The sequence below is a fragment of the Neoarius graeffei genome, chromosome 18 (assembly GCF_027579695.1).
Source record: "Neoarius graeffei isolate fNeoGra1 chromosome 18, fNeoGra1.pri, whole genome shotgun sequence".
Lineage (NCBI taxonomy): Eukaryota > Metazoa > Chordata > Actinopteri > Siluriformes > Ariidae > Neoarius > Neoarius graeffei.
The window spans coordinates 36,162,407-36,176,365 of record NC_083586.1 but is presented as its reverse complement, the minus strand read 5'-3'; the positions used below and the strand labels follow the sequence as shown (position 1 = coordinate 36,176,365).

General features: G+C 40.8%; 1 protein-coding gene across 1 annotated transcript in view; it reads left to right on the top strand.

Annotated features, from left to right (window-relative positions):
- nalf1a (NALCN channel auxiliary factor 1a) overlaps positions 1-13,959 on the top strand; it is a 233,735-nt gene that overhangs the window by 81,597 nt on the left and 138,179 nt on the right. The window lies entirely within an intron of this gene.

Here is a 13,959-nt window from a genome sequence, read left to right as displayed (position 1 = left end):
TCTATTCTGTATTATAAAAGTGGTCATACGGGGCTTAAGTGAATCATCTAACATTTTTGACATACACAGATTACATAATAAAACACACATAGAACTAAACTTACACAGTAAACTTACACACATTGGAAAAGAAGAAGAAGAAGAAGAAGAACGACAACTTTATTTTTCACACATACACTTAAGCACAGTAAAATTCCTCTCTGCATTTAACCCATCTGAAGCAGTGAACACACACATGAGCAATGAGCACACACATATACCCAGAGCAGTGGGCAGTATGCTACAGTGCCCAGGAAGCAGTTAGGGGTTAGGTGCCTTGCTCAAGCCCGCTGGGCTTGAACTTAGAACCTTCTTGCTGTGATGCGACAGTGCTAACCACTACACCACCATGCTGCCCAAAGACCAGACCAGAGGTGATAGTTTTGTTCACTACACTAGGGACAGTTTGCCTCCATCGTCCTCTGGCAGGCATGGAAATTGAGCACTCAATGAGCTTACTATGGAGTAATTGAGAGGTTTTTGTCTTTCACTTGATACTAAGTAACTGTGGCGCGTAATGTAAGCAAGTACAGTAATTATACTCTTGGTGTTACAAATACTTGGGCAGCATCTACGCCCATCTATCAATAGCCAGCCATAGCCTAAAGGTTAGAGAAGCAGCTTTGGGTTTGATTCCCTGGACCAGCAGGAAAATGTATGGGTTGGGGGAGTGAATGAACAGCACTTTCCCCTTCCTCTACATCCATGGCTGAAGTGCCCTTGAGCAAGACACCTAACCCCCAATTGCTCCCCAGGCGCTGTAGCGCAGCGGCCCACTGCTCTGGGTATGTGTGTGTTCACTGCTCACTTGTGTGTGCATTGACCGCTTCAAATGGGTTAAAATGCAGAGAAAGAATTTCACTGTGCTCTAATGTATATCCATCCATCCATCCATCCAGCCATTATCTGTAGCTGCTTATCCTGTTCTACAGGGTCGCAGGCAAGCTGGAGCCTATCCCAGCTGACTATGGGCGAGAGGCGGGGTACACCCTGGACAAGTCACCAGGTCATCACAGGACCGACACATAGAGACAAACAACCATTCACACTCACATTCACACCTACGGTCAATTTAGAGCCACCATTTAGCCTAACCTGCATGTCTTTGGACTGTGGGGGAAACCAGAGCACCCGGAAGAAACCCACGCAGACACGTGGAGAACATGCAAACTCCACATAGAAAGGCCCCTGTCAGCCACTGGACTCAAACCCAGGACCTTCTTGCTGTAAGGCAACAGTGCTAACCACTACACCACCGTGCCACCCTCTAATCTATATATGTGACAGATAAAGGCTTCTTCTTCTTCTTCTTCTTCTAAAACTTCGTGCTCCTGTACTTCATAGCTTGTCGTTGTACCACAGGTTTCATTACTATTTAGACACAGTACTTAGTGCACATTATGTGGTTTGGGATGGAGCTCTGAATTCTCTCTGAATGTGTATTGACTATATTCTCAGCCATGAGATGAATCTGTATTGTGGAGAAGAGTGCAGTATAACCCACAGAATGAAATTTTCTTCCTTAAATAACTTGCAATCGCATTTATCTCCCAGAGAGGAAGAAATCTTATATACGACAATATTAAAGGATGACTTGCATATCAATATTATAACCAATATGTGATCTTTATTCAGTCAAAATTTTTATTTTATGGTTAAACTCACAACAATATCAACAAGTTAATCTTTTTTCACTTTGGCTAATGGTCTCCTACATTAGGCTACTATCACACTGTCTTGTATCTTGCCACGTAAGCGGCATGTGGGTCAAACGCCAATAAATGAGGCGTATTTTGTTGAAAATGAAAGTCCTGTGATGTACACGGTGTATGTGTGACGTTTCTGTGGCGTATCTGGGGTTTGTATGGGGTACAAGGGATGTAAAATTATGGCATACTGAGGCATATGCGTAGCGTATGATGCGTTGCTGCGGCATAACCATTTTGTTGCTTTTGTTGGCGTGGCGTTTCTTTCTTATGTGTGACATTGCTGCTATATATATATACCTGCGGTGTATCTGCGGCGTTCTCAGGTGGGTATGAAAGGGGGCCCCACGCTGCATTTGTTGTCATTTGTTACAGTCAAGAAAGCATCATGCTAGTAAAGAAGTCAGGACCCAAGAAGGCCAAGGGAAGAGGGAAGACATCAGCCGCATCCACCCAGCCAGCCCCGGAGCCACCTTCATCAGACACATGTCAACTAAAGTGTTTGCACGGTGTAATAGGTGTTTAAGCAACGTTCCCGCTGCCTCACTGCTGTGTAGCTTTCGTTTTTACGGCGTACACATGAGGTATCAAAGCTGCTATGTGTGTGCTACAGATATTTAAGTGCGGGCTTAAAAATACGCCACACCCTGGCGTACAAGGAGATCATGTTACGCATCCTAGAGTATTAGCTACGTAAGCTGGCGATGCTGTGATGTTCCTTTCTTACTGCCACGTGTCCTGATACGCCATACATATGCAAGGTTCAAAGGCCAATGTGTGAACCAAGCATTACCCACAATGACTACCCAATGACAGTGCCAGAACCCTACCAATTACATCAGCCATTCAACAAGTAATAATTTTAATAGAGTCCTCATTCACAACTCCATACCCCTTAAATCCCATGGAAATACTAAGTGACCAACAATTTAAAGAATGTTGCTATTTGACAGATATAAGCTGATTTTCTAGATATTGTTCACTGCCTCTTTTAGCTTCCATATAGTTATTACTGTATGCAGAAGTAAAAATGGCAATTGCACCAAGAGCGAATGGAGGTCCAGTGGGCAGGAACCACGCTGCTCCATGCTTTGGGGAGAAACAACAGATGGGCTGGAACTGTTAATGGGGTTGCCAGATTGCTTGATCTTGTTTTATTTTAAAAAATCATAAATGGACCTAATAAAGTGCAAATAGCATGTCTATAATGTACAGAACCATTTCTGTTGTAAATTACACAACAGATAGTTCTGGTCCATTAATTCGATTGGTCAAGCAGCATTCCAAGAGTGCCTATATTTCCTATAACAACATAGGAATTGCGTGCATCATTCCAAGTCAAGTCAATTTTATTTGTATAGCGCTTTTAACAATAGACAGTGTCGCAAAGCAGCTTTACAGAAAAATATAAATTTTAAACATATGAATTCATCCCTAATGAGCAAGCCTGAGGTGATGGTAGCAAGGAAAAAACTTCCTGAGACTTTTCCCTGAGATTCCCTGAGTTTCTTCTTGAGGAAGAAACCTTAAGAGGAACCAGACTCAAAAGGGAACCCATCCTCACTTGGGTGATAACAGATAATATGATTATAAACACCACTTGTCTGTGTTCGTGACGTAAATATTCACTTCCTAGTTTGGGAGTAGCGTTACAGTACAGTAGTGTTAGTGACATGACCAGTGACACAGTGATACTTTTCAAGAATATAACTTTTGACTTCACATATTAAAGCTCATCAGGTGAAGATGAAAAGAAAGCAGGGACACCTATTTTTACTGGTAGCATTTTTAGCAAGAATGTACAAATCAATGTGAGCTAGCTAGCCAGCTAGCCGATGTGGTATAAAGTGCTAGAGGAGCAAAAATAAACAGAAGATTTAGCCATATTGAATCTGAAAAGTCACTTACTCAATATTAAATTCTTGTTTACAGAACTGTTGTAATATCACACAAGCCAGAGTGCAGTTCTATTGAATATATGTATGGCTGTGATTACCGACGGCCTATTCAGTATAACCGCACTCTCGCTTGTGTGATACTGCTTAAATATGTTACAAAGATTGGGAGAGGGAAAGCATGATTTTGGAGTTGATAATACCCATAATTCAGAAATGTGTGTGCAAAATGGTAACCCTCTCTCCAAACAAAGACAGTGAATAAAAGAAGACAAAATATGTATCCCTTTTTCAGGACTGCTTTTTTTTGTGCCTAATTTCAGGTGTTTTGTGTGACAGTTGAGATGTAGTTGGGCTGGAAGTTTGGTGAAACCATTATTTGTTAAGGCGGCATGGTGGAGTAGTGGTTAGCACTGTTGCCTCACAGAAGGAAGGTTCTGGGTTCGAGCCCAGTGGCCGACAGGGGCCTTTCTGTGTGGAGTTTCCATGTTCTCCCCGTGTCTGCGTGGGTTTCCGGTTTCCCCCACAGTCCAAAGAAATGCAGGTTAGGTTAACTGGTGGCTCTAAATTGACCGTAGGTGTGAATGTGAATGGTTGTTTGTCTCTATGTGTCAGCCCTGCAATGATCTGATGACTTGTCCAGGGTGTACCCTGCCTCTCGCCCATAGTCAGCTGGGATAGGCTCTAGCTTGCCTGCGACCCTGCACAGGATAAGTGGTTATGGATAATGGATGGATGGATGGATTATTTGTTAATTATATTAACACTTGCACACAGGAAACACCTGCTGTATCAAACAAAATTGAACAAAGGTACATTCAAGATGAATGAGCTGCTAGACTGTGTGCTGAATGGCCGTACAAGGGTACTTCAGGAAGTTCTCGGCTTCACCCAGAAAACGTCACAGGAGAAAGATTGTTCTTGCATTATTTTTCAACATAGTCTCCTTTAATTTAACTTCAATGCACTTGGTCCACCGAAGTTCAAGGTTCGCTATCCCTTCGAGGAAGGTCACATCTTAAGTGTCCAGATCCTCCTCAACAGCATGGATAACTTCGTCATCACTCTGAATATTGTGCCAGGTCGGGTGAGTAAGGTGCATGGGGCAACAGTTCAAAGCTACATTTGCCTGCTTCTGCCCCTGCCACCTGTGCTGTGTGGACGGACACATTGTCCTGGAGCAACAGCATGCCGGCTCGAAGTCTTCCTCTCCTTTTTTCTTTGATTTCGTCTTTCATTTGAGTTTTTCCGAACAGTGATATAAGGCTTTATAGTATACAGTTATACCCCAAGATGGGAGTTACACCCCTTTTTTCTGGGTGAGGCTGATAACTTTTTGAAGTACTCTCACATGTTGTTGACTTATTATGAAGTTACTCTAAAAATTCAACAGATACTAGCCTGTAGCATAAGTCAAGTGTGATAGCATCCTGACTTAATTTTGCTTGAGGCTATGTTGTTATTAATATCCTCCTGCCTGAACAGAATCTATGGTCACAAGCTGCTACTGGTGGCACCAGTGGGAATTAATCTCACCTAAAGACACTGATGCAGCAGAACTTTAGTTCTTTAGTCTGTCCAGCTCTCTCACCTCCTCATCTATACACTATTACTCAGATAAGGTTCATAATGCTGTTAGTCCTGCCATCTTGCTTCATCTCATAGGTCTCTAACTAGCCAAGCTAAGCCTGTGCTACAACTTGGCATCGCTGTGTTGTATTCTAGAACTTTGAGTCCTGTTTTTGCTGTATCCACTCCTTCTACATTGGATTTTTTAAATAGCACATTGACTGTTATTACATTGAATGTTTTTGGGTAAAAAAAGGTATTTGTCTTGTTTTTTAGAGCTAACAGTAAAATCTAACATCTAAAATGTAAAATCTACGTTATCATTTATGTCTGAAATTAATTTTTGTGTCTTATTAAATGCAGTTTAAACTGCTCAAGAAATGTCCCCCTGCGGGTGGCACGGTGGTGTAATGGTTAGCACTGTCGCTTCTTCTGGGTTTGAGCCCAGTGGCCAACGGGTGCCTTTCTGTATGGAGTTTGCATGTTCTACCCGTGTCTGCGTGGGTTTGCATTGATCTCCCCCAAAGGCATGCAGTTAGTTTAACTGGTTACTCCAAATTGTCCATAGGTGTGAATGGTTGGTCCCAAGCCCATAAATGGGAGGATTGTGGCAAGAAGGGCATCCAGCGTAAAACTATGCTCCAATTAATATGACACGTCAAGGACATGACAGCGATCCCACACACATAAGTGGGACAAGCTGGAAGAAGAAATGTCCCCCTGCAATATTAACATGGCAGACAACCACTAACTTCTCACAAGAGGAACAGAAATACAGCGTTAACCAACAAATTATCAACATGTCATAGTATTATATAGCATGCCAATATAATCACTAAGTGCCAAGATCAGGAGGCACTGCAGAGTAGGGATGGTAAGATACACTGATTCGCATCAGTGCGCCAATTTAAAAGTTCATGATATGATACAATTTGGGATGAAATTAAGACGCATTGTTTCGAACATCTTTGCATCAGAAAAATCTGATTTATTAGTAAGCAATTATTAGTAGAGGCCTTGTGCCTTTATTATTTATAAATGTGACCAGTCATTTTTGACCATTAATTTTATATTTAGATTGATTCCTCGTCTCTAAACTGTTTCTCAGTCGCGCTCTCTCATCTCCACTGCTGTCAGTGGGTACTTCTCATCAAGTCTCTTTTGACCAAGTGTCGCGAGTTGGAGGTGTGTCCAGGCGAGTCATGCAAGAGTATATGGTGCAAGAACATGAGACTCTATGGTGGTAACACCAAAGTAATTTCAAAATAAAAGTCCTTTCCCATGGCAGATCCTTTTTGATTTCACATGGAGGATTATTATAGAGTGGCAAAAGCGACCATATTGAAATGCATAGCATGATATTCTTTTGCATCACATTGTATTGTGTTGAATCGGATTGTGTTGGATCACAGTCTGATTGTGTAGACTCGCACTGCATCGCAATGGGGGTGGATCATATAGTGTTGTATTGGTAGTTGTTTTATATATCTCCTTAATGTATTGGATTATTGGCAATGCATCAAGATGAGTATCACATCAGCCTCAGTGATGAGATCCCTACATCCCTACTGCAGAGCAATTTTTGGAAGTACTGACCTTTGTTCAATTTTCTAATTAACCTCATTTGACAAGCTATAACACATCATCATTATGTGACTCTGACAAACCAAAAGTACCGGACCTACAAAGTCATGATGTTGTAACATGACTCATGAAAAATGTCATAGTACATCATATGACAGCCAGACTAAGATATCAGTCTTTGTGTAAAACAGAACAAGCCTTTATAAATGTTTGTCAGTTGTCATGAAGAGCTTATGTCAATGTTATAGCCCTGTGACCGTAAACATTGAGTATTAAACTGTTTATGAAACCTAGCAGTCTCCCAATCACATTGTACTTGCACAGCCACTGATATTGAAACTCATTCACTTCCTCTAGCTTGTCCCACTTATGCATGTGGGGTTGTTGCCATGTGGACCCTATTGATTCACACATCATAGTAATTGGAGCATAGCTTTATGCCGGATGCCATTCTTGCCGCAACCCTCCCATTTCCAGGCTTGGCAAGCAACCATTCACACCTATGGACAATTTAGAGTAGCCAGTTAACCTAAGTGCATGTCTTTGGACTGTAGGGGAAACCAGAGCACCCGGAGGAAACCCACACAGACACAGGGAGAACATGCAAACTCCATACAGAAAGGCCCCTGCCGGCCACTGGGCTTGAACCCAGAACTTTCTTGCTGTGAGGCGACAGCGCTAACCACTACACCACCGTGCTGCCAACCACTGATATTGAAACTGTTCATTCTGCTTCTCTTCTTCTTCTTCTTCTTCTTCTTCTTCTTCTTCTAATATCCGTGCAACATTGCAAAGAGCAAGTTTAAAAAAAAAATTCACTTCCTAACTTAAGTGCAATTAATTTGTACCATTTCCCTTATAAATAGAGAATCTGGTCTAAAGCCACTGTATATCAGGTTTAAAGATTTACAGCAGAATAACCAGCCATGAGATTTTTTTGGACAAGTTTGCACAAAAGTTTCTGTTTACTGTTTGGGCTATCAGAGCCCTTTATTAGACGAAGACAGAAATATGCTGCAAGCATTAAACTCTGCCATTTGTCTTGCAGTAGATTCAATCTACTGAATAATTAAACAACTTTCTTATTACCCTCCCTTTGCTTAAGAAATTGGAATGGTGGAGAAAAAACATCATGTAGACATGCTGTTCAATTCTTTATTTCCTTTGATTAAGAATATATTATGCATTGCTATGATTCTACCCCAGTTGTTTCAGGAAATGAGTCTTATCGCCATCCGCCTCTCACCAACTGCTGTCACGTCTGCTTTTCTCTCCATATTTCTGCCTGGCATGTGACAGGTGTGGATAAGAAAAGGAAGAGAAAATATGAAAGAGACATGACAAAAAAAAGATATGAATTAGAATCGGAAATAAATTCCTTTTGTAGATCTGTGAAAAAGGTTTAGATCTCAAGGCTGTCAAAAACGTTCGACGGTGGAGAACCTTTGTTCAAATATAGTGTCAGTGGATAGACCCTGTAGCACTAGTCTTAAACAGTATGCACTTACAAATATTACAAATACAAATGCTTTCACTGCATAGGTATATACATATATGAAGATGTCTCCAAATAATTTCATCAGCTGTTTAACCATGTGAGAATGCTATACTGGAAAACTTAATAATCCACTGAACAAAGCGATTTACTCCCAATCATACTTAAACATGATGGTTTCTGATTCAGTAGGCTCACTTTGATGTTATGGAAGCAGACATTTCAAACAAGTACAGATTTTATTAGAAGGTTATATAAGTAGAGCATCTTTATCATCTTGCCAAGGAAATTAGAAATGCAAGACACAGGCATTCTATGAAATGCCTCCCGTTCAGCAACAGACGTCTTGATTTTTTTTTTGTAATCAATAAAATAAAAACTTTAAAAGCCATATAATCAGCATTCCATTTTCCATTTACATGCATAGAACTGACATGCAATTGTTTTACATATTCTTAAAAATTAAAAAGCTTATAGAATGACATTTATTTAAATATCATAGTGAAGGTTTTGAAAAATGTTAAATCATTCTTGACACAGACAGTAAGTACAAACAGGGCACATCTGTCTCGTGATTTTCTGCCTGCATAATCCAAAGTGGCTGAGCAAGACTCAAAAATAAATATGTTTTTATTTCCACTGGTATGGCTTCTGTTCTATTAGATTTTCTATGCTTCTGAAAAAAGGACTACTTTTCAATAGACACTACATTGTTACGGTCAGATTCAGCCACATAGCTAAACTCAGTTTTTAAATTCAGATCGTTCCATTAAAGTTTATACATTTATATCCAAGGTTGTGCAGATATTGTGTTCTTCATCTCATCACATTATCTCTAGCCGCTTTATCCTTCTACAGGGTCGCAGGCAAGCTGGAGCCTATCCCAGCTGACTATGGGCGAAAGGCAGATATTGTGTTGTATAATTTATTCACACTGCATTTAGAATTTAACTGGAAAACAAACAAACAAACAAACAAACAAACAAACAAACACCTGGGGAAAAAACTGTGCTGTATTGTAATTCTAAAGTTTTCCTACTCACAATGATCCTCAGCTGTTTTCTCTGTCTTAAGGTTCATGATAGTGAATATGGTCATTATTTTTTACATAGAACACTCAAGGATCAAAAGTGAAGCGACTGGAAATGTAAAACAGACCAAACTGCTCAGAGTGTTTGTAACCTTCTTTTTACAATGATATTAGCATTTCAGCCTGATTTAGCATAATTCAAATCAGTTACAGCTGCATTTGTATTAATTGTATGAAAAAAATGCACAGTGTGATTATACAGTGTGTGATTATACAGTGGGGAATTATACAGTGTATGCTCATACAGTGTGTAATTATACAGTGAGTGATTATACAGTGTGTGATTATGCAGTGCATGATCATACAGTGTGTGATTATAGAGCAAGTGATTATATGGTGTGCATGATTATACAGTGCGTGATCATACGGTGTGTGATTATACAGTGGGCAATCATACAGTGTGTGATTGTACAGTGGGGAATTATACAATGTATGATCATACAGTGTGTAATTATACAGCAAGTGATTATACAGTGTGTGATTATGCAGTGCATGATCATACAGTTTATGATTATACAGCGTGTGATTATACAGCAAGCGATTATACAGTGTGTGATTATACACTGGGGGATTATGCAGCAAGTGATTATATGGTGTACGTGATTATACAGTGCATGATTATACAGTGTGTGATTATATAGTAAGTGATTATACAGTGTGTGATTATACACTGGGGAATTATACAGCGAGTGATTATACAGCAAGTGAGCATACAGTGTGTCATCATACAGTGGGTGATTATACAGTGTGTGATTATACAGTGTGTGATTGTACAGTGGGGAATTATACAGTGTGTGATTACACAGTGTATGATAATACAGTGAGCGATTATACAGTGTGTGATCATACATTGTGTGATCATGCAGTGTGTGATTATAGAATGGGCGATTATAGAGTGTGTGATTTATACAGTGCGTGATCATACATTGTGTGATTATACAGTGAGCGATTATACAATGGATGGTTATACAGTGGGGAATTATACAGTGCATGATTATACAGTGTGTGTGTGATTATACAGCTGGCGATTGTACAGTGTGTGATTATACAGTGTGTGATCATACAGTGTGTGATTGTACATCGGGGAATTATCCAGTGCGTGATTATCCAGTGTGTGATTACACAGTGTGCGATTATACAGTGAGAAATTATCCAGTGTGTGATTATCCAGTGCGTGATTATATAGTGGGCGATTATACTGTGTGTGATCATACAGTATGTGATTATACAGTGTGTGATTATACAGTGCATGATTATACAGTGGGTGATTGTGATTATACAGTGTGTGATCATACAGTGCGTGATCATACAGTGGGTGATTGTACAATGGGCGATTGTACAGTGGGCAATTATACAGTGGGTGATTATAGTGGAGTAGAGCCCCATAATTAAGAGAATATGGTAATGCATCATCTTGATTTTTGATGACTTGACCGCACGATGTACATATGATGAACGATGTACGTATACCACCACAGGGAACCCAACTGTAAATGCAAGGCAACGCATCTCATAAACACTTGACCACTGGACAATGAAATTTGTATTTTTATTTACATAAGATCAATAGGTTTTTATTTAGTGCTTATAAATTTGCTTTTTAAAAAATAATATGGGATTATTTATTAACACATTTTACAGAAAATATTCACAACAGTTTCATATAAAACTAGTTAAAACAGTTTTATTAGTCTACTAGCTTGTTGGATAATTGACAGTTCCTGTCATGTAATGGTGATAGACTAATATAAATGCAGGAAGAGTTTTATTGAAAGCAAATAGATCCAAAATGTAGACAAAGGCAGAGTCGATAAACAGGCAGTGGTCAAGTGAGGCCCAGACAGGATATCAGGGGTAATACAATACTCACAGTCCAAAAACACAAACAGGGTCAAAACCAGAAAAGCGATACCAAATACAAGGCTTTTGCAAAGTCTGTGCGCTACTGAGAATCCTTATATGTATGCACTGTGATTGTGCTCTAATCAGTAACAGGTGCATGCTAATTAGTCCTAATTGCAGTCTGGCCACACGCTTCCAAACTCCAATGCCCGTGGACATGAGAGATGTAACCAGACAAATGTTTGACACATCAAGTTTGATATTCGATCATAAATATATAGTCATGATGTAAAGTCAAAGCGCTGGTTCACCCAGGGAAGCCATGGCCTAAAAGGTTAGAGAAGCAGCTTTGGGACCAAAAACATGCTGGTTTGATTCCCTGGACCAGCAGGAATGGCTGAAGTGCCCTTGAGCAAGGCACCTAACCCCCAACTGCTCCTCGGACTGCCCAGGGTCCTGTTGTATGCTGCTCTGGATAAGAACATCAGGTAAATGCCTGTCAAATAATGGTTCACTGTTATCCACCAGACACCCAGCAGAGTCACACCAGAATAAATGTCGTAGTGTTGTTTCTGCCTCATGGCATGCAGTGTCAAAGAAAGGAATAAATATGCATTCATAACTGCAATGCGTATCTCATTATTGGTATCACTGTCACAAGACAATGCAATAATTTATTTTCACAAAATACACTACACTGTACAACTCGATGGCTCATATGCTATAATATTATTATACTATTCACTATTTTGTGTCCTTGCAAATATTTTACTCATACACTCATCAGGAGCTCCACTTTTAAGCAGTGCCTAAATATATATATATATATATATATATATATATATTACAGTTGGAGATTATACAATGTGATTATACAGTTATACAGTGGGGGATTGTATACAAAGAGTGATGTGGTTATACATTAATTTTAAGAAGAAGAAACCTTTATTTGTCACATGCACACTTCAAGCACAGTGAAATTCATCCTCTGCATTTAACCCATCTGAAGCAGTGAACACACGCGCACACACACCCAGAGCAGTGGGCAGCCACACTAGAGCACCCGGGGAGCAGTCAGGGGTCAGGTACCTTGCTCATGGGCATTTTAGCCCAAGGCCACCCCACGTTAACCTAACTGCATGTCTTTGGACTGTGGGGGAAACTGGAGCACCCGAAGGAAACCCACGCAGACACGGGGAGAACATGCAAACTCCACACAGAAAGGCCCTCGCCGGCCGCTGGGTTCAAACCCGGAACCTTCTTGCTGTGAGGCGACCGCACTAACCACTACACCACCGTGCCGCCCATGTGCTTTTGTTTATAGTATGGATAATAAAAAATTTATAAAATTTCAAAACTTCAAATGGGTTGTTAAAATTAAGGCTTTGCAACACTTTGGGATTGATTAAGTTTAAGGTGAGGATTTTGCTATACAAAAGTGACAATATATATCCATCCATCCATCCATCCATCCATCCATCCATTATCTGTAGCCACTTATCCTGTTCTACAGGGTCGTGGGCAAGCTGGAGCCTATCCTAGCTGACTATGGGCGAGAGGCGGGGTACACCCTGGACAAGTCGCCAGGTTATCGCAGGGCTGACACAGAGACAAACAACCATTCACACTCACATTCACACCTACGGTCAATTTAGAGCCACCGATTAACCTAACCCGCATGTCTTTGGACTGTGGGGGAAACCGGAGCACCCGGAGGAAACCCATGCAGACACGGGGAGAACATGCAAACTCCGCACAGAAAGGCCCTCACTGGCCGCTGGGCTCGAACCCAGGACCTTCTTGCTGTGAGGCGGCAGTGCTAACCGCTACATCACCATGCCACCTTGACAATATATAATTGAAGTAAATTTGAGATAAGCCTCACTCCAAAGTTCTGTCATCTTGAGGCCTTTGGGCAAAGTTGCCTGGGCTTGCTGAGGGAATATTCTGAAACATTCTAGGTATGGCTATTCCATTCACTTCCTTTCATTCCTTTCTCAAGGCCCTCTTTTCTTGCTCATGTATTTTAATATTTTAATCATCATATTGCCTTGCCTGTAGGGTGGCACGGTGGTGTAGTGGTTAGCGCTGTCGCCTCACAGCAAGAAGGTCTGGGTTCGTGGCCAATGAGGGCCTTTCTGTGTGGATTTTGCATGTTGTCCGCGTGGGTTTCCTCCGGGTGCTCCGGTTTCCCCCACAGTCCAAAGACATGCAAGTTAGGTTAACTGGTGACTCTAAATTGACCGTAGGTGTGAATGTGAGTGTGAATGGTTGTCTGTGTCTATGTGTCAGCCCTGTGATGACCTGGCGACTTGTCCAGGGTGTACCCCGCCTTTCGCCCGTAGTCAGCTGGGATAGGCTCCAGCTTGCCTGCGACCCTGTAGAACAGGATAAAGCGGCTAGAGATATTGAGATGAGATGAGATTGCCTTGACTGTCTCTAACTTTCTGAAGCTGTTGCTTCTGCGTTTCAAGATCAGAATCTTGGCATAGCCTCTACCTCAGCTTCATGTGGGGGAATCATTATATACAGTATATAGCCATGGAACATCAAATACCTAATTGAGCAATAAATTCTTAGATATTTAGATTTATGTAGCTTGTTTTGCACAACTGGGTTGATTTTAATAGTGCCAACAAGGAATATTTGCATGTCATTCACCCTGTTATGTATGGTTACTGTTTCTCGAATGAAGATCTGTTTTGATCATATCCTGATACTGACATCACTTCTGAGTGT